Source organism: Eleutherodactylus coqui, chromosome 1 (genome assembly GCF_035609145.1).
Source record: "Eleutherodactylus coqui strain aEleCoq1 chromosome 1, aEleCoq1.hap1, whole genome shotgun sequence".
Taxonomy (NCBI): domain Eukaryota; kingdom Metazoa; phylum Chordata; class Amphibia; order Anura; family Eleutherodactylidae; genus Eleutherodactylus; species Eleutherodactylus coqui.
The window spans coordinates 399,930,766-399,950,106 of NC_089837.1; positions in this window are offsets into that span (position 1 = coordinate 399,930,766).

Genomic DNA, 19,341 nt, shown 5'->3' on the forward strand with positions numbered 1-19,341 from the left:
TCTTGTTATGTCTTTTTTGTAAATAGAAAACAAGAAATTGAGCTCTTTATATGTTAAATTGTTTGAGCTACAATTATATTTTAATGAGACTTTGTATAGTTATTTAAAATAGTGACAATGTAACAAACCATTTTTGCTCAATTAAATGTATTTTTAAAAGCCTTTACACATACACCCATTCAAATGATTCAGTCCTATTTTCATACAATTTTTGGAAAAAACATTCGAATGCATGTACCGCATGCTGAAAATAGTTATTAATGACATTGACTGTATATTTAAGGTCGTTGTCCTGCAACAGAATAAATTTGGAGCCAATCAGATGCTTTCTATTTTTGATTTTTTTTTTTAATTTGCAGCTTATTTCCACACCAGCCAAAGGACGACTTCACACAGGCATATGCGCAAAAACACTTTTGCAAATTTTATTGCACTTTTTTGTGCTGACAGGGACACTTCACATGGGTGCGGAATACATCCGTGCTGCAATTTAAAAGGTTATGTAGCCTGATTAGTTCCAGATGTGTTTTCCCCACAGAATTGTGCAGCATAATGTGCAATTATGCAGGTTTTGGGTAAGCATTTGTGCACCCCCACCCCCATAGACCTCTATGAGGCCTTAAAGGGGTGGTCTCGCGAAACCAAGTGGGGTTATACACTTCCGTATGGCCATATTAATGCACTTTGTAATGTACATCGTGCATTAAATATGAGCCATACAGAAGTTATTCCACTTACCTGCTCCGTTGCTAGCGTCCTCGTCTCCATGGTTCCGTCTAAATTCGCTGGCAGCTTGCTTTTTTAGACGCGCTTGCGCAGTCCGGTCTTCTGCTCAGCGCGAGCCGCTTCAGTGTGTTAGACGCTACAGCTCTTCTGCGCATGCGCAGACGAGCTGTAACCTCTCGGGAGCGCGCTGGAGCAGAAAGGTGCAGAAAGTTCAGCAGCCCAGCCGAGCGAGCGGAGACGAGAAGCCCAGCCGAGAAGCCGCCCATGTAAGTCGCCTGTCCCCGGAGCCCACCGCCTGCCCCCGGAGCCCACCGCCTGCCCCCGGACCCCACCGCCTGCCTGCCCCCGGAGCTCACCGCCTGCCCCCGGAGCTCACCGCCTGCCCCCGAAGGTCACCGCCTGCCCCCGAGCCCGCCGCCGTGCTGCCCGAGCCCGCCGCCGTGCTGCCCGAGCCTGCCGCCCCCGGAGCTCACCGCCTGCCCCCGGAGCTCACCGCCTGCCCCCGGAGCCCACCGCCTGCCCCCGGACCCCACCGCCTGCCTGCCCCCGGAGCCCACCGCCTGCCCCCGGACCCCACCGCCTGCCTGCCCCCGGAGCTCACCGCCTGTCCCCGGAGCTCACCGCCTGCCCCCGAAGGTCACCGCCTGCCCCCGAGCCCGCCGCCGTGCTGCCCGAGCCCGCCGCCGTGCTGCCCGAGCCCGCCGCCGTGCTGCCCGAGCCTGCCGCCCCCGGAGCTCACCGCCTGCCCCCGGAGCTCACCGCCTGCCCCCGGAGGTCACCGCCTGCCCCCGAGCCCGCCGCCGTGCTGCCCGAGCCCGCCGCCGTGCTGCCCGAGCCCGCCGCCGTGCTGCCCGAGCCCGCCGCCGTGCTGCCCGAGCCCGCCGCCGTGCTGCCCGAGCCCGCCGCCGTGCCCCCGATGCTGCCCGAGCCTCCCGCCGCCGGGACACACACACAGACAGACACACACACACAGACAGACATATATATAGACAGACAGACAGACAGAGATATATATATATATACACACAGACAGACAGACATATATATATATATATATATATATATATATACAGATAGAGATATATATATATATATATACACAGACACACACACAGATATATATATATATATATATATATATATATATATACACACACAGACACACACACAGACATATATATATATATATATATACACAGACAGACACACACACACATATATATATATATACACACAGACAGACACACACACACATATATATATATATATATATACACAGACAGACACACACACACATATATATATATATATATATATACACAGACAGACACACACACACACATATATATATATATATACACAGACAGACACACACACACATATATATATATATACACAGACAGACACACACACACATATATATATATATACACAGACAGACACACACATATATATATATATATATATATATATACACAGACAGACACACACACATATATATATATATATGTGTGTATATATATATAATGTGTGTGTATATATACACTCACGAATACGCGTATGCGTATACTCGTACACACGTATACTATATATATATCTCTCTATATATCTATATATAGATATATAGAGATATATATATATAAAAGATGTGTACACGCATATATACACACACATATATATTTAGGTGAAAAAACTATTTCATCTAAAACAGTGGCAAGTGAATTGCAGGGAGGCATTACAGTACCTTCTGCTGAGAATTCAGCACTGGACAGCTCCCTGCTATTACGAAGCCTAGGTTACTTGTGCAGGGGGAAAGGATCAGCACTGGACAGCTCCCTGCTAATACGAAGCGTGACCGGCGTCTCGGGAGCGAGCACGTCGGGCTGAAGCAAGCGCAGGGAGAAGAAGCGGCGGCCATCTTTGGGAAACTTTTTATAAGTTCATGAAACGCCAGAACTGTAAGTAGGAACCGGCTTTAAAAGCCATTTACATTGGTACTTAGTAATGTATACTGAAGAAGGGGGACTGGGCAAAAAAAATATTTCACTGCTGCCTCGAGACATCTCCTTTAAATGAGCGAATGTGCACCAAAACAAACATGGTAATGAACCTATTGAAAACAATGGGTTCTATTCTCTGCATGTTGTGCACAAATATGTCCATGTGAAGCCGCCCTAAAACCTTTACACAGTACTGTAACTTCACACTCCCTGTCCTCTTATTAGTTTTATCTACTGTTAGAGAGTAAGACCTCCAGTGATGGCTGTGCTGTTGCTATACTTATCCAACTGTGTCTCCCAGGTCTATTTATTCCTATCTCGGATAATATGATTGATGATAATGTGTTTCAGAGAATAGTTTGTCATTATTGGCAATATATTTTGGTGTATGCCATAATAACAGTGTTGTATTTATTACTGACTGTGGTTTAGCTCAGGGTTTTGGTTGTCAGAATCATATTTTCCTTGCATGACAGATCGAGTTGAGCTGTGTTTATAATGCAAATCTGCTTCAGGGAGAACATTGCAGCTGAGATTTCAGCTGCTCTATGCTTAAATCATAAGCTTCAATGAATTATACTCTTTATCACTGAATTTGCTAAAACTCTAAAATGTAAGTGTTTTAGCACATACAATAATTTACAATATGAACATAAGAGCGTCGAACACAATGCAGGAAAAATCAGCCTTGGCAATGACTTTGTGTTGGTGGACTCGTTACTGTAAAAGTTTATAATTAAAATCTGTAATTAACGTCTTTCTAAAGGTTTTTGGACAAGTAGTAATCATACAGTTGAAGCAGAATGTTATGCCTTACCAAGTATTGGCATATCTCCATGTTCCTCTAAGTGCACTCTTAACGCTACTTGTCGCTATGTGTGGGCGTACATTATTATCATCGACTTCTACATAAGGCTCTCACACAACCATCATGTTGGATGATATCTACAGGTAAACTAATTAAAAAAAACAAAATGTGAGAAGCACTCTGAAATGGGCTGATGTGCACAGATGATTTGTTAGTACATTTCTAACTATTAAAATATTAATAGGAACCAAACTTATAGGTTTACTATATTGTGTCTCAAATATTCTAAAAATCCTCCAAATAAAGACAAAGAAAAAGTTTCGGCAGTTGTTTGAGCCATTTGACCAATCTGATTTCACATGACATATATGAGCGCATTGGTTAAAATTATTTTTTCTACAAATTATCTAAGATGAAAAGGACTGGAGGGAGGGCAACCACAGAGATAGAGGGGCATCTTAGAGGTTTTGGGCACCAGTACCTAATACGGACAGGTCAGAGTGGGTTCAAAGATGGGCAACTAAATTAATAAATGAAAAAGATAGACTACAATACCTGGGGAGGTTATCAAAATTGGTGTTACTCACTTAAAAAAAAAAAAGAGAGATGACCTAATAACTACCGTTTTTACCTGAAAATAAGACCTACCACAATAATAAGCCCTTCCCTTATTTTTGGGGTTGGAAGGGAGCTTGAAATATAAGTCCTCCCCTGAAAATAAGCTGTAGCTAAACTTCATGAAAAAAAACTGCAAAACTCACCTAGTAGGCGGCGTTCAGGTTCCTCGCGCTGGTTTCCGGCACTGCAAGCTTCCATGTAGTCCCAAATGCCAATCGAGCATTTCTTCCTGGTAGCGGGGCTTTAATACCCTGCCTCCAGTAAGTGATTGCTCTGATTGGTTCATCACGTGCTGCCTCAGCCAATCAGAGCCGGCGTTTGATTAATCAATCACAGCCATTCAATAATGTCAATGAGGAAGAAATGCTCTGTCGGCATTCCTGACTACAAAGAATCCTGCAGCAGTGTCGGAAGAAAGCACGAGGGACCCGAACACTGTCTGCTAGTTAAGTATTAAGAAACCCCTGAAAATAAGACACTGTGCCTCTTTTATAAGACAGTGTCTGATTTTCGTGGAAACACGCTATGTATAAATAAATATATAGGGTTACAATACAGAGATCTTTCCCATCAATTTATACCAAACACTGTGGCTGTAACAAGCGGGCATCCTCTGGAGGAAATAAAGAGTCTAGAGGAAATAAAGTTTCTACACTGGCATATAAGGGGGTTCTTTACTGTAAGAGCAGTGAGACTATGGAGCCTAGTAATGGTCATGGTGGTGAATTTGATAAAAGAGTTTAAGGAGTGGCCTGGATGCCTTTCTTGAGTGATACAATATTACGTTACAGTCACTAATTCCTTCAGAAGGGTCAGTGATCCAAGGCTTATTCTGATTGCAGGTCTTAGAGTCAGGAAGGATTTTTCCCTTAAATGAGGAAAACTTGCTTCTATGTCGTTTTTTTTTTCATTGCCTTCCTTTGTATTAACATTGTAGGGTTTTAGGCTGAACTGGAAGGCCATATGTCTATACTATACTATACTAAACTGCTATGTATTCAGTAATGTCAGACTTACCTCTGATTAACACATCGGGACAGTATATCTTTCACAGACAAACCTGGTGACTGCCAAGGTATTTGTAGTAATACATGTATAGTTGTCATTATGCACATTTGTACTGTTGTAACACTTGGATGTAATTGCATGTCAGTAGAAGCACATAATGGAGCAGTTCGGACTTGCTGTGACCCATAACAATGGTGAGGAGCGCACCTGATGATGGACCAATGTGAGTCTCTGTACTGTGCATCATGGGCGTAACTATAGTGGGTGCAGGGGATGCGGTTGCACCCAGGCCCAGGAGCTTTAGGGGGCCTATAAGGGCACACATTTGCACATATTTTGCATTGGGGCCCAGGAGCTCAGCCACTTCCAGTTCACATTATCAAATGCCTTTTCTGCATCCAATGCTAGTAGAATTGGGCTGTGCTTCTTTGATTGGGGCAGGGGCGTAACTACAGTGGGTGCAGGGGATGCGGTTGCACCCGGGCCCAGGAGCTTTAGGGGGCCCATAAGGTCTCTCTTCTCCATATAGGTAGCCCAGTACTATTAATAAAACATTATAATTAGGGGCCCTGCTACACATTTTAGATTGGGGCCCGGGAGCTTTAAGTTACGCCTCTGCTGTGCATGACTGACATGGAAGGATAGACTGCGGCTCTCTATTGGCTGTCTCTGAGTATGTCAGGGGAGGGTGCTGGGAGATGTGTGCGGTCTGGGTAGGTAGTATGGCTAGCAACTCATTCCCCAATTAGTGCAGCAAGGCTGGGCCCTTCTGAGTGGAAAGAATTTGAGCTTTATAACTTGACGTCTGGACAGTTTCCGGACTTTTCTTCATGTGGTGCCCAGTCTAGCATCAAGACTGGTGGATCAGCGCAACGTTCAAAAAATGATTGGGCAATCCGAACAATTAGATAAACATTTCTTCTTTAATTGGTCAAATAGGCAACCAGCGGAAAATGTGTTTTGGGGCAACACCCCTTCATTGGTTCAGCTGGGTTAAATAATAAAACAGTTGGAGACCTGTGCAGGCAGAGGTCCCAACTGCTGAAGATAACACCAGGATGCTGGTGGAAAGTGCAGGGATCAGAGTCAGAAGGTTGTCTAGTTCACCAATTAAAGGAGAAATTTCTATCTAATTATTCTGATTATTCAATTATTTTTGGAGCACTGTGCTGAGCCACCAGTTTTTTGTTTTTGCACTCCTCCATACTTAGGTGGTACGTTTTTTGGTCAGCAGCACCTCCAAAATTTCTTGTACACTCTTCCATGGCCCTTGCCTCAATTTTGGGCCACTCATTCCATACAGGTTTTGCTCCTCCGCTTTTTTTCTATTCTACATCTAACATCAAGATTAGGCATCTTCATTGTTTTTCATCTATCCTACTATTCTTTATGTATTTCATCTTGTGCCCCTGATGAGGTAGTGAAGGCTAGAGCTACTAATTATGTAGACTAGGACAAGTTTGTTAGTAGGAATTTTATATCCTTATTATGCGGGATCTATTGTCCTAAAATTTGCAATACTTTGTTACTCAGTTTGCACAGAGTCTGGATGCAATCATCTATTGTCTGTGTAAAGGAGGTATAGCGGGATGTATCATATATCTAGGGACTGAGAGGTAGTATTCCGGGGAATTGAAGATATTTGGTAAGGTGATCTGCAGTTATAGTCCTACTTTGTAGATGGGTTCATATCTTCCCTCCCTCAAGAATTAGGTGGTGTTGCACCCAGCCATATATGTTTGTGAATTACCTCATGTATTTAAGTTGTGTATTGTTTTGTTTCTGATATTAGTATGGGTTATTTTAGATATATATTAAGAAAAGTTTCAAATAGCTCTCATGGCAATTCTTTATTTCTTAACATACAGTCGAATTTTTAGAAATAAATCCTAGTAAGACACATATGTTTCATTATAGTAGATCAGAAATGTCATCTGATGCTCTATGCACATTTCAGCATCATGAGTATTATACATCATTCATTTGTAGGTCCACTGTCTCTTTATGCTAAAATTTTAATCTAATAGTACATAGGCAGTGTATTTTTTATGATAGGTGAAGCTGAAATTCCTCTTTATGTTGGTTACTTGACAGAAGCTAACAACTGTTATGTCATTTCATGATATTTGGAGCTAAAACCCCTTTGCCAGGAGGGTAGAATCAGCTGTAGGTATCATGCTCCCATTCTCCCCCATACAGTAGGTATATATTTTGTTTTGGGGCTATAAGCATTGTTCTTGCAATCGAAGTTTGGAGGAATGTTCAGATTTGGAAATGTCTCTATGGCACTATGTCTTTTGACAAAAACTCCACAGTTTCCTTTAGCACACCTAATATTCTTTTATAGCACTCTCCTGAATGGTCCAATTCAGCATTAAGACACTGAATATTTTGCAGTCTATGTGCAGACTATGGCTAACCTAGCTGGATTGAACCCATAAAGCCATGGAAATATTAATACACTAAATAGGTTTTATTGAAGCGAGGTCTATGCTTATTTTGCCCTCAGGAATGAGGCTGAGTTCACACATTGCATAAATAATACATTTTTAAACCAACCTGGAAATCTGTATCAAAGTCAAGAAATACTGCTGTAGGTGACCGGGATTTGTTAAAATAATAATTACTATCGTTGTTCTTTATTGCAGAATTTTGGCGAGGATTTCACAACAAATTTCATGTGTGAACTGGGCCTTCTTTGATAATGCTGCTATAGTTCTAGATTTTTATCTTTAGTTGTCTCATTCTGTTTGAAGAAATGTAGCATAAGATTTTTAGGGGAACTTAAATTACTATAATGTACACTGTTACCATGAGTAGTACTTTCTGATATTCCTTCACATAGTTACGAACCAATTTAAGGCCCATTTACACGGAGCGATGATCGCTCAAAAATCGCTCAAATGACAGTTTGAGTGACAGCTTTGAGCGATCATTTTGCATGGACTATTAAAGGGGTTGTCCCGCGCCGAGACGGGTTTTTTTTTTTCAATAGCCCCCCCGTTCGGCGCGAGACAAACCCGATGCATGTGTTGAAAAAAAAAAACGGATAGTACTTACCCGAATCCCCGCGCTCCGGTGACTTCTTACTTACCTTGTGAAGATGGCCGCCGGGATCTTCACCCTCGGTGGACCGCAGGTCTTCTGTGCGGTCCATTGCCGATTCCAGCCTCCTGATTGGCTGGAATCGGCACACGTGTCGGGGCGGAGCTACGAGGAGCAGCTCTCCAGCACGAGCAGCCCCATTCAACACGGAGAAGACCGGACTGCGCAAGCGCATCTAATCGGGCGATTAGACGCTGAAAATTAGACGGCACCATGGAGACGGGGACGCCAGCAACGGAACAGGTAAGTGAATAACTTCTGTATGGCGCATAATTAATGCACAATGTACATTACAAGGTGCATTAATATGGCCATACAGAAGTGTATACCCCAACTTTGTTTCGCGGGACAACCCCTTTAAGTAGCTATTCAGCTACTTAATAGCTTATTAGCGTGCAAATGAAGCCTTCAGCTGAAAGCAGTTAATAACTGGATGGCTCTTATCTGCATTCAGCCCCTTTGTTCTCCGACGGGTTAAATAGTTGAAACAATGCTATCAGCACTACCCGCGGAGAACTCAGTGTGTGGTGCTGATAAGACCGCACAATGATTTTTAGGCTGGCTTGAATTTAATGATCACTGAGCAGTGCACGAAAAGTGCATGATGGCCGTGCGTTTAGATGCAACGATTATAGTTTAAACGATCGCTTTTGAGTGATTTTTGAGCTGTTATTGCTATGTGTAAATGGGCCTTAAGACCACTGAAAGATGTGAATGGGATTTTGAAAACTAGTGTTTACTTCCTTTTGATATCTGGGTGCTATGGTAGAAATGTGGCCTCTTTTTCAAAGGAAATGCTCAACCTTATTTGTAATGGTTTCTATGCTGTTACGTCAATGTACCTGAAAGTGGAGCCTAGAGGCTACAACCAATACAGAGCTGACTAAAATTAGGTGTGTAGTTTAAGGTCTCACTCAAACGAGCGTTTTTTCCACGCATGAATAGGCACGCGAAAAAAACAGCCCTCGCTTGTGGAAAAGAACGTGTAAACGGGTGAATTCCAGCTATTTGAAGTAGTCCGTTTACACAATCGGATGTGCTTGGAGTCTATGGAAAGCACACTCCAAAGATAGGACAGGTCCTATCTATGTGTGCACCACAGACCTTAGATGCGAGTTGCACTTGCATGTCCTATCTTTGGCAGGTTCGAGTATTTTGCACGTCTAAAAATTGTTCATGTGAACACTTCTATAGGAACTCATTGGTTCTTTTAGAAGCGCTCTTTTCACCCGCCTATTCATGTGCAGAAAAAACACTTGTGTGTCCGAGGCCTAAGGGATTCGGCAGCAGCAATGTATGTATGTAATAGGCTATAGGTTGTTTCTAGAGAAAAACTCATACTCAGGCAATGAGAAACCTAGCTGGGTATTATTGTATCTTGACACCACCAGGAAATCCTGGTGGAGCCAAGATTGACAGGGGGGTGATGCCCCCTGTACCTGATTAGCTGCACAGCAGGCTGGGCTGCAGGTCCTGGTAGCCCACTAGGCAACAAGTTACGAATGAAAGCAGCCCAGTTAGGAAAAAGTGAAAATCCAAGTGCTTCATGTGAGAAGCATACATCGGCCTGGGGCTACAGCCACGCAGACCCAGGTTCAAGGCTCTTCCTCAGCGCCGTCACACAAGGCGGGACCCCTCCCCGCGGTGTCAGTTTAAGATATTTTGCGGCAGCACAGAGGGCACAACAATGGGGGGGAAACAGTCTGACAGGTGGCTGTCGCTGTGTGCACCACCACAGCAGGAATGGGACACAGCCGCGGGGCACTGTGATCTAACAGGCGCCGGGCTGTAGTGAGCAGGCAGCTGGGACGAAACATACAGCCTGTGGGCGGGACGGAGGGCTCATCCGGCTGTCGGCCGGGACGCATCCGGTCTGACAGGCGGTGCCGTGGACTCAGCAGATAGTTGGGATGCTGCACAGAGGCTGTGGGAGGGACAGAGGGCTCATCCTGCGGTCGGGAGGGATGCATTCCTGAGAAGCGCCACGGGACCGAGTGGTGAGAGTCCATGCTGCTGCATTTGCAGAGGTTTTTGCCATCCGTGCTGCCTTACTGTGAGGCTTACTTTTTTTCTTACGCTTACTTTCTTAACTGCTCAGATTGTAAGGCTAAGTGGAATACGAATCCTCACCCTAAGGCAGTACGGCCGGCAAACAGTTATGCACACGCTGCTAGGACCTTCAAGCCTTGACCGAATCGGGAGCTAGGGGTATGAGAGGGGCGTTCCTCCTGTCAAACCACTAGCTTCTGGTGGCGTCAAGATACAATAATACCACCTAACTGACTAGACTCTGATGCCATATATTAGAAGCAGCCTAGGACTAAGCATTCTTTTCCAACAGGAAAAGCAAGAGAACACTTTTGTTACAGCAGTAGGCTATGGAGGTGCTGCAGGGACAGAGCTTGGTAAGAGCCTAGGCAGGTATAATGTCGGCATTGGTATTTAGTTATTTTGGTCACTCATTTGTGTCTTCTCAATTATCACAGCAGACAACACAGCAGAGGAAATGCATTCAGCACAACCTCATTTAAATTCTTCACTTTGTTGACAATGCATTTTACTAGCTCTGCTCATGAATATACTAGATGCATAGCGACTGCATGCGTCTGATGTCATTTTTGATCATGCTTATAAGCCAAACAGCACAATAATTTTTTGTTCCCTTTTAGATCAGAACATGCCACAGGGCCCATGCCCAGGAGCGTGAGTTCACTGCATATTACGTATGTGATACATGCCTCCATGATATGCAGTGAATGGAGTCAATAAAAGTACGTTAATTTTCATTGATCCATTCACATTAGCATATATACATTGCGCATACATACGCACATGAAAAAGATTGTAGCATGCTATTTTTCACCGCATGTTACGCTCATAAAGCCTTATCGTTCTTTATGAGTAGCGTATGCACTGCTGCCAATACACAATACATTGCACATGGGTGGTGTTGCATATGGGAATTTTAAAAAAGTTACACTGCGCATGACAGTGCGCGTGAGATACGCTGTTATGCGCAGTGCACTACCACTGCAATATGCGGCAATAGCTGACTCACCGCTGGCTCCCACTGTGGTAAAACGCTGAAGGATCCACACAGCGTTTTACGCATACACCCATGGGAATGAGCCCTTATACTATGCTGCCTTTATTTGGGGTAGACAAGCCTGATGACAGATCTGCTTTAGCCTTATTGGTTCGCCAGATATGTACTGAAGATGAGGAGGTGTGCACTGCCCAAGAAAGACGTCTGCATATACCTGCACATATTATATAAAGGCTAGTCAGAGTATATCACTTTATAATTCTGTGCTGGGGCCATAATTGCAAGAGATTCCTTCTGTCACCCAGATGTTCTACTGTAAAGGCCCATGTAGACACAACGAGAATCGCTCAAAAATCACTCAAAGCCATCTTTTGAGCGATTCTTGTTCTGTCTAAATGCAGGGACATCGTGCTGCGCTTATAAGATTCTCTGTGCCTGTGTCTTGATGTGAATTCACAGCGGGAACACTAGCAGTCAGTGCTGAGAAGAATACATCTGTTTGCGTATGCAAAACAGCTGTATTGTTCTATTAGGCATACTATGCTGCCTTTATTTGGGGCAGACAAGCCTGATGACAGATCTGCTTTATCTTTATTGCTTCTCCAGATATGTACTGAAGATGAGGAGGTGTGCACTGCCCAAGAAAGATTTCTGCATACACCTGCACATCTTATACGAAGGCTAGTCAGAGTATATCACTATATAATTCTGTGCTAGGGCCATAATTGCAAGAGATTCCTTCTGTCAGCCAGTTTCTTGTTTGATGTTCTACTGTAAAGGCCCATTTAGACACAACGAGAATCGCTCAAAAATCACTCAAAGCCGTCTTTTGAGCGATTCTTGTTCTGTCTAAATGCAGGGACATTGTGCTGCACTGATAACATTCTCTGTGCCTGCGTCTTGATGTGAATTCACAGCGGGAACACTAGCAGTCAGCGCTGAGAAGAATACATCTATTTGCTTATGCAAAACAGCTGTATTGTTCTATTAGGGTCCGCGGCTGTGTTCTGTTTTGCCTGCATAGCTCTATAGTAGCTAATTAGCTACTATAAAGTATGCAAAGATGATCGCTCAAAACTGTCAAAACTGAGTTTTGAGCGATTATCTTTAAGTGTAAGTGGGGTCTAACAGTACACTACCACTTGACAATCTACAGCCATAGAAACATGAAAGACTTTAGATAAATCCCATCTAAATAGCGCTATTAGTTTTTGCAGCAGGGTGGCATTCTGCCTCTTCTACAATTAGTGTAAAGCCAGCCCCATTAAAGTTAATTATCAGACTGCAATATTAAAGTTTCAATACAGGCAATGACTATGGTCAATAGAAATCAATAGAGCCATTACATTTTAGGGACTTTACAGAGCATGCTCAATAGGAATGTGCTGGAAACTTTCGGGAGAAGACTCTGAGTAACTATATAAGGAGGCTGAGCATAGCAGTGGTGGCTGCTTTTGGTAAAGAGTTCATAAGAGACCATCCTACTGTGCTGATTAAGTTGTTTCTGAGGACTGCTGGAGCTGAGAACTGTTGCCAAGAACCTCTGTTGCTGAGAACTTCTACTGCCAAGAAACTCTGGTTCAACAAGCTGTTGGATTGCTCAACGCCAGGAACCATTGGCCTACTACAGACAGGAAAGGTACTAATCAAGTCACGACCTCCACCTCTGTGAAACGTGCGAGTACTTATCTTAGTCATACATCAACCGGCTGACACATAAGAGACCAGACTCTGACTAGCTATGATATGCACACTATTAGGGATGATTAATTGACCGACTGCACAGCTCAAAAGGCCCTGATTACTCTGGACTGAGGCAAATTAGGTGAGTATCTCCTCCAAAAGACTAACATAGCAATTGAACTGTGTTGCTTGTGGTCTCTAAATTGCGGACTTACCCCATAGTTTAAAAGCTATTATGCTGATATTTTTGAATCCTTTGCTGATCTTTTGATGGATGACATTTGTTAGTGAATATAATGATACCCAGTGTTACTCCGAAGTTATTGCTTAGTCTAGAGGTAGACAGAAGTACCAGGAGCTGGTAGTTAATAGGCAGTTATAATTAGTTGTACTATTTGTTTGTTTTGCTGGCCTGAGCTGTTCCATAGGAGTGCGTCCAACAGGAAAAACCTGAAATTCTGTTGTATTCTATGAGCCTACCTGTACTTTACTGTATGGGTATCAAACTCTATGGGTTTCAAATGCCAGCTCTATACAACCTGGAGATTGTATGGCGCTATAATATGACTGTGTGCATGAGGTGCAATTCTGTATCTCCTCACTTTGTTTCTGTTGTTGCTACATCACACAGTGTTTTCCACAACACATACTCATTCAGAATGCCTTCCATACACCATCTCCATTGGAGATTTACAGTGCTTTGTTTCTTAGTGCAGTTGAGCTGAATTGGTCTCCAAGTACTTTGTATTTTACATGGGGCAAAAGGTAAACTAAGTTATATACAGTAGTGCAACATTTACCAAAGCTCATTTTTACTAAAATTCCATGTGTAGACATTTGCTTGACGTGTACATGCAATATACCATCACCCTTTAAAAACTGACTTCAGTAGAAAAAAGAAGGTTTATTGAATTCTAAAACATGACAACATTTCAAACAAGGGACAGTACATGAACAAAACATGTCAGATGTCAGTAATGAAAAGTATTCTCCATTTTGAAGAAAGCTCTAAAATCTGCCCTCCAACTAATTCCATGTAATTTAGCACAGAATATTATCATATGCACTTGCTAGCCGTGCATGCGTGTTTGCATGTATGAAATATTTATTTATATATATATATATATATATATATATATATATATATATATATATATATATATATATATATATATATATATATATATAAAATGTGTGAATTAATGAGCATGAGCATAGGTGAGAAACCTTTGGATTTTTTAAGTTTCTTGGAGTAGTATAAAACTTTATCCAAGTCAACAAGTCCAGCTTTGTACAATTACATGTTAGGCAAGTGTGAGGAATTAACTCTCAGCAGGTTGTCTGACATCCTGGGGGTTACTAATTAGTGTTTGCACATTTTATGCGGGTCACAGAAGCCATCTTTGAAGTGCTGGTTAGAAAATAGCAGTGAAATGAATATTGAATACCCCCTGTAGTTTTATTTTGAGGTGGTTCATATAAATGGCTTTTGGTCCAGTTTCCTGTAAGCTCCTTAGTGATTTGGTGAATTTAATGCAAGCCAGCTTGGAAGGAAACATAGTGCAGTCTGCAAAGCTCAACTTGAAAAGTAAGATGTACTGTCAGAGTGAAAAGAAACTTCCTAGCCTGGTCCAGCCCTACAGTACTTCACTTATTTACATGAAATGTCAAACTATCTACTAATTAGAATCCCATCGATTTCACATGGACTGTCTGACCACGTAATATATACTGGGCACTCTGACTGTCCTTCAAGTCTGCTGTCATGGAAAACAAAGATCTGGCTGTTGGATGTTGGATCTCAAAAAGATGAAAGCTGGTGGTATCTGGCAGCAACTTACCCCCTCTCTAATGAAATGACTATTGACTCCTGGCTGATCAGAGCAGGTATATTTTGGGGAAAACGGAAGTATTCACCTTCACAGGCTTGAATGATGAATAATGCAACGTGACTAGCACGCACTCCCTCTATAGTGATAACTATAAGCTTTACTTTTCAGACCTGCCCGTGAACAGCACATGACAGCATCTTTTTAGGACGTGTCCATTTGGCCAACTTCAGACTAAATTTCTCAAAAGTGTTCAGTTGTGCTGAACCCATTCTGAATGCCAATCAATCTAGCTTCCATATGATCGCAGGTGACCCACATTTACAGATTTGCAGATTGTGCTGGGTTTTGATATATATTCAAAAATGTTGGGTAGTATGATAAATTTCCTTAGTCTGAGCAAACAGGGCACACTGATTCTGTTTTCTGGGATAAAAACTCAAACTAGTGGTAAAGAAGGTAGATTTGTCTTCAATGTTGAATTTCTTGTTCGATATTTCAAAAAACAACCTAAAATAACACAAAAATGTAGCATAAGTCTGGTTTTCTTATATTTATTTTCTTTGACATTTCCATTGTTATCCTTAAGCAATATTGTGTACATTTTATGTTTCATTGCAAATACCATTGTCTCAGTAAATAAGTAGCAATGCCAAACACAACCTCTCTGGAAAGGTGGAATGCAAGGAAGCCAAAGGCATGGATTCCTGACATTCAGGTCTGTGCTTTGCATGCCTTATTTTAGATGTTTTTCTGGAAGAAAAAAAATATAGATTAACAAAACTAACTTCTGAACTTATGAATATGGTAGAGCTATGAAATTATGTTCTGTACATTTACTAAATGTGCAAACAGAAAATTGAATCTATAATATTTAAAGGGGTAGCCCATTTTTCTAAATCCATTTTACTAGAAGCTTCCCAGGAAATAAGCAAAGTACATGGTGTCCCACTGCTGGCAGCCCAAGACACCAGCTGTAATTTGTGGGTGAACATTGGAGCAAGTGTTTAAGTAGCCTACAGCACCATCTCTGGTGAAATAATATATTACACAGTGCCCATTGAAAATAACAGGCTGACTGTGCAATGCTTGAACTCCTATTTTACCTAATTAAGTGATTTTATGTGAGTTTATTTTGGTTTATGCAGTATTAACATACGGAAAGCGAGTCTCAATAGAACTGCTTACCACTCTCCCTTGAGAGCATGAGATAATATACTTTACAGGAGAGCCAGCAGTTGTGTGAAGTAGTAAAGATGGCCATTGACTATTCCGGTCTTCCATGGATAAATTTGTCCCTTCACACTACACTGCTTTTATTGTCTGCATGGTTCCCTTTCCCATTATCAGTTAGACAGCTGATTTTGGCCTGATAGTGAAACAGAGTTGTCCTTCTTTGTTGCCTTCCAACTACTAGAAGTGGTAATATGCAGTTAAAAAGAGATACTTAATTGTATCAATCCTGAGCGAAGCCTGTCTTCACAAGATTTCAGCAAATGTGGAAACTGCAATTATTTATAATTTCTCTTACACACATGGGCATAAACGTGCACAAACAAGTACATTTGAACACTAAAAAATATGCATTTTTGGAAATAAAGATTTTTTGGTTTTCATTAAAAATGTTTTGATTGTTTGATTTCTATGCTTGTATAGTTTTGCAAGGCACTGCACACTGGAGGACTGAAATCTTAGCAAATTCCATCAGCCAGAATAAATTGACTGGCTCCTCCCCTAGCCTGCTCCCCTTTTGTGAACATGTATTCACTGCCTTTCTACTAAGCTAATAAAGAGGGCTGTATGACAGTGTCAGGGATTGAGTAGAAGATCAGGAGTGCAGAGAGCACAGAAAGCTGCTGTTACAGAGGGCTATAATACACTTCAGATTCATTTTATGCTCTTAGTAGCAGTAAGAGGGAAGGGGGCCAGCAGTTACTCAGAGAGAGGATGAGATGGATGGAGAGATACCTGTGTAGTATTGAGTAGGTGTGGTCATACTACACAGCCTCTGAAAAAGGAGAGGGGAGAGGGAGCTGAGCTTGTGTGCATCCATGATAGAGACCAACTGAGCAGTGCTGGGATACAACAAACTTGAATGTAGGAGAACCTGCAAACCAAGTATGAGTCTTTGTAAATGCATGAGAAGGAAAATTCAATGCAAAAAGTGCATCATTTTATCTGCAGGAATTTAGTAAGGTAAGTTTGTATTTTTTTTATGCACAAATGTTTCCATAACTATTAAGCTCTGTTTTTGTTGCTCAGTCAATTACTGCCATAACAATAAAACCAATATTACGGCTGTTAAAGTGAGTGACATTAATTATCTTGTAAAACCAGCACCTATCAAGGGGTGGGATATATTAAGCAGAAAGTGAACAGTGAGTTCTTGAAGTTGATGTATTAAAAGCAAGAAAAAATTGTCAATAAACAATCTGAACAACTTTAACAAGGGACAAATTGGCAAGTACTATGGGAAGTTCCTCTTATTCAGTAGTTAGTAAGGACTAAGGATAGACAAAAGTTGAACCAGCAACAAGGTAATTGGCACCCAAGGCCCATTGATGGGCATTACAATTGAAGGCTAACCCATCTGATCCGATCCTACAGAAGAGCTACTATAGCACAAATTGCTGAAAAAGTAATAGCTTGCTATGATAGAAAGGTTTCAGAACTCACAGGGCATCAAGGCCTGCTTTGTATGGGGCTGTGTAGCCACAGACTGCCCAGAGTGCCTATGCTGACCTCTGTCCAACACCAAAAGTGCCTACAATAGGTATGTAAGCATCAGAGCTGGACCATGGAGCAATTGAGGAGGTGGTCTGGTCTGATAAATCATATTTTCTTTCACATCATATGGACAGCCAGGTGCACATGTGTTGCTTACCTAAGGAAAGATGGCACCAAGATGCACAATGGGAATGTGAGAGCAATGCTCTAGGCAACGTTCTGCTGGAAACCTTGCATCCTGGCATCCATTTGAATGTTACTTTGGCTTATACCACCCATCTAATCTTTTTTGCAAGCCGAATACACCCCTTTATGGCAGTGGTTTTTCCTAAAGGTGGTGGCCTCTTTCAGCAGGATAATGCATCCTGTTGCAGTGCTAAAATTGTTCAGGAATGGCTTGAGAAACAGGATAGAGTTCAAGGTGTTAACTTAGTCTCCCCATATATCAGTCTGATCGAGAATCTGTGGGATGTGCTGGAAAAACAAATGTGATCCATTTATATCAACTCCTCCATTTACAGGATATAAAGGATTTTCTGCTACCATCTTGGTGGCAGATACCTCCAGACACCTTCAGAAAACTTGTGATCAAAATTGTTTTGACAGCTTGAGGGAGACCTACAAAATATTAAACAAGTGGTTTTAATGTCATGTCTGATCTGTGTAAATATTTGTTAAAAAATATTTCAAACAAGTATTGTCAATTGCAAATTAAGAATTTTCCTGTGTAGTTCTTCTATTGTGTATTTTACAATGCGTATATAATTAGCATACATTTATAAATCTGCCTATAAATGTATCTTAGTATCAGCTTTTTGTACTTTTACTTTTACAATGCTTTTCCATTTTAATACATTTAATTTTTAATGTGGGTGGAGCGCTAACCTACAATGAAAATATATATTGGAGGTAAGAGATTATCTCTTCTTGCAGTAATTTGAACTGGACAACTCATGCCTAAATGTGAGTATGGCAGAGTGTACAATTACTTTCTTAAGGCTACGCTCGCACCATGGTTTTGCATTCTGTTACGTCAAATTTACCATTAAAACGGGATGCAACAGGACAAAAACAATATATACCGGGTTTTTTTTGTCCTATCCAAGAATAGGATCCTATTTTTTGTAATACTGAAATCAATCACAAGAAGATACAACAGGACAGACATCCTATTTTAAAGGTATCTTTTTTAAATCTTGATTTTAAAAAACACAGGGAGCAAAAATGTGAAGAGAAAGGAGCCAAGTTTTTATGGAGTTTTCCTGACTGAATGGGGTAAACAGATAGATGCTACCATATTTTTTAATCTTATGGAAATTAACAGGATGCATGAACGTGTAAAAACAATATAAAGAAATCCACTAAGGTAAGACCACGTCATTCAAATGATCCTGACCTGTCTCTTTATTAAGATCGAATATATGATATGATTTATATAGATCTGAATTAAAAGGCTTGGTCAGAGAATTGTAGAGTTGGAAGGGACCTCCAGGGTCATTGGGTCCAACCCCCTGCTCAGTGCAGGATTCACTAAATCATCCCAGACAGATGTCTGTCCAGCCTTTGTTTGAACACTTCCATTGAAGGAGAACTCCCCACCTCCCATGGTAACCTGTTCCACTCATTGATCACCCTCACTGTCAGAAAGTTTTTTCTAATATCTAATTTGTGTCTCCTCCCTTTCAGTTTCATCCCATTGTTTCTAGCCTTTCCTTTGGCAAATAAGTATAGTGCTGATCCCTCTGCACTGTTAAAAAGCTTTTTTGTTAAATGGGTCCATTGATGTAAATT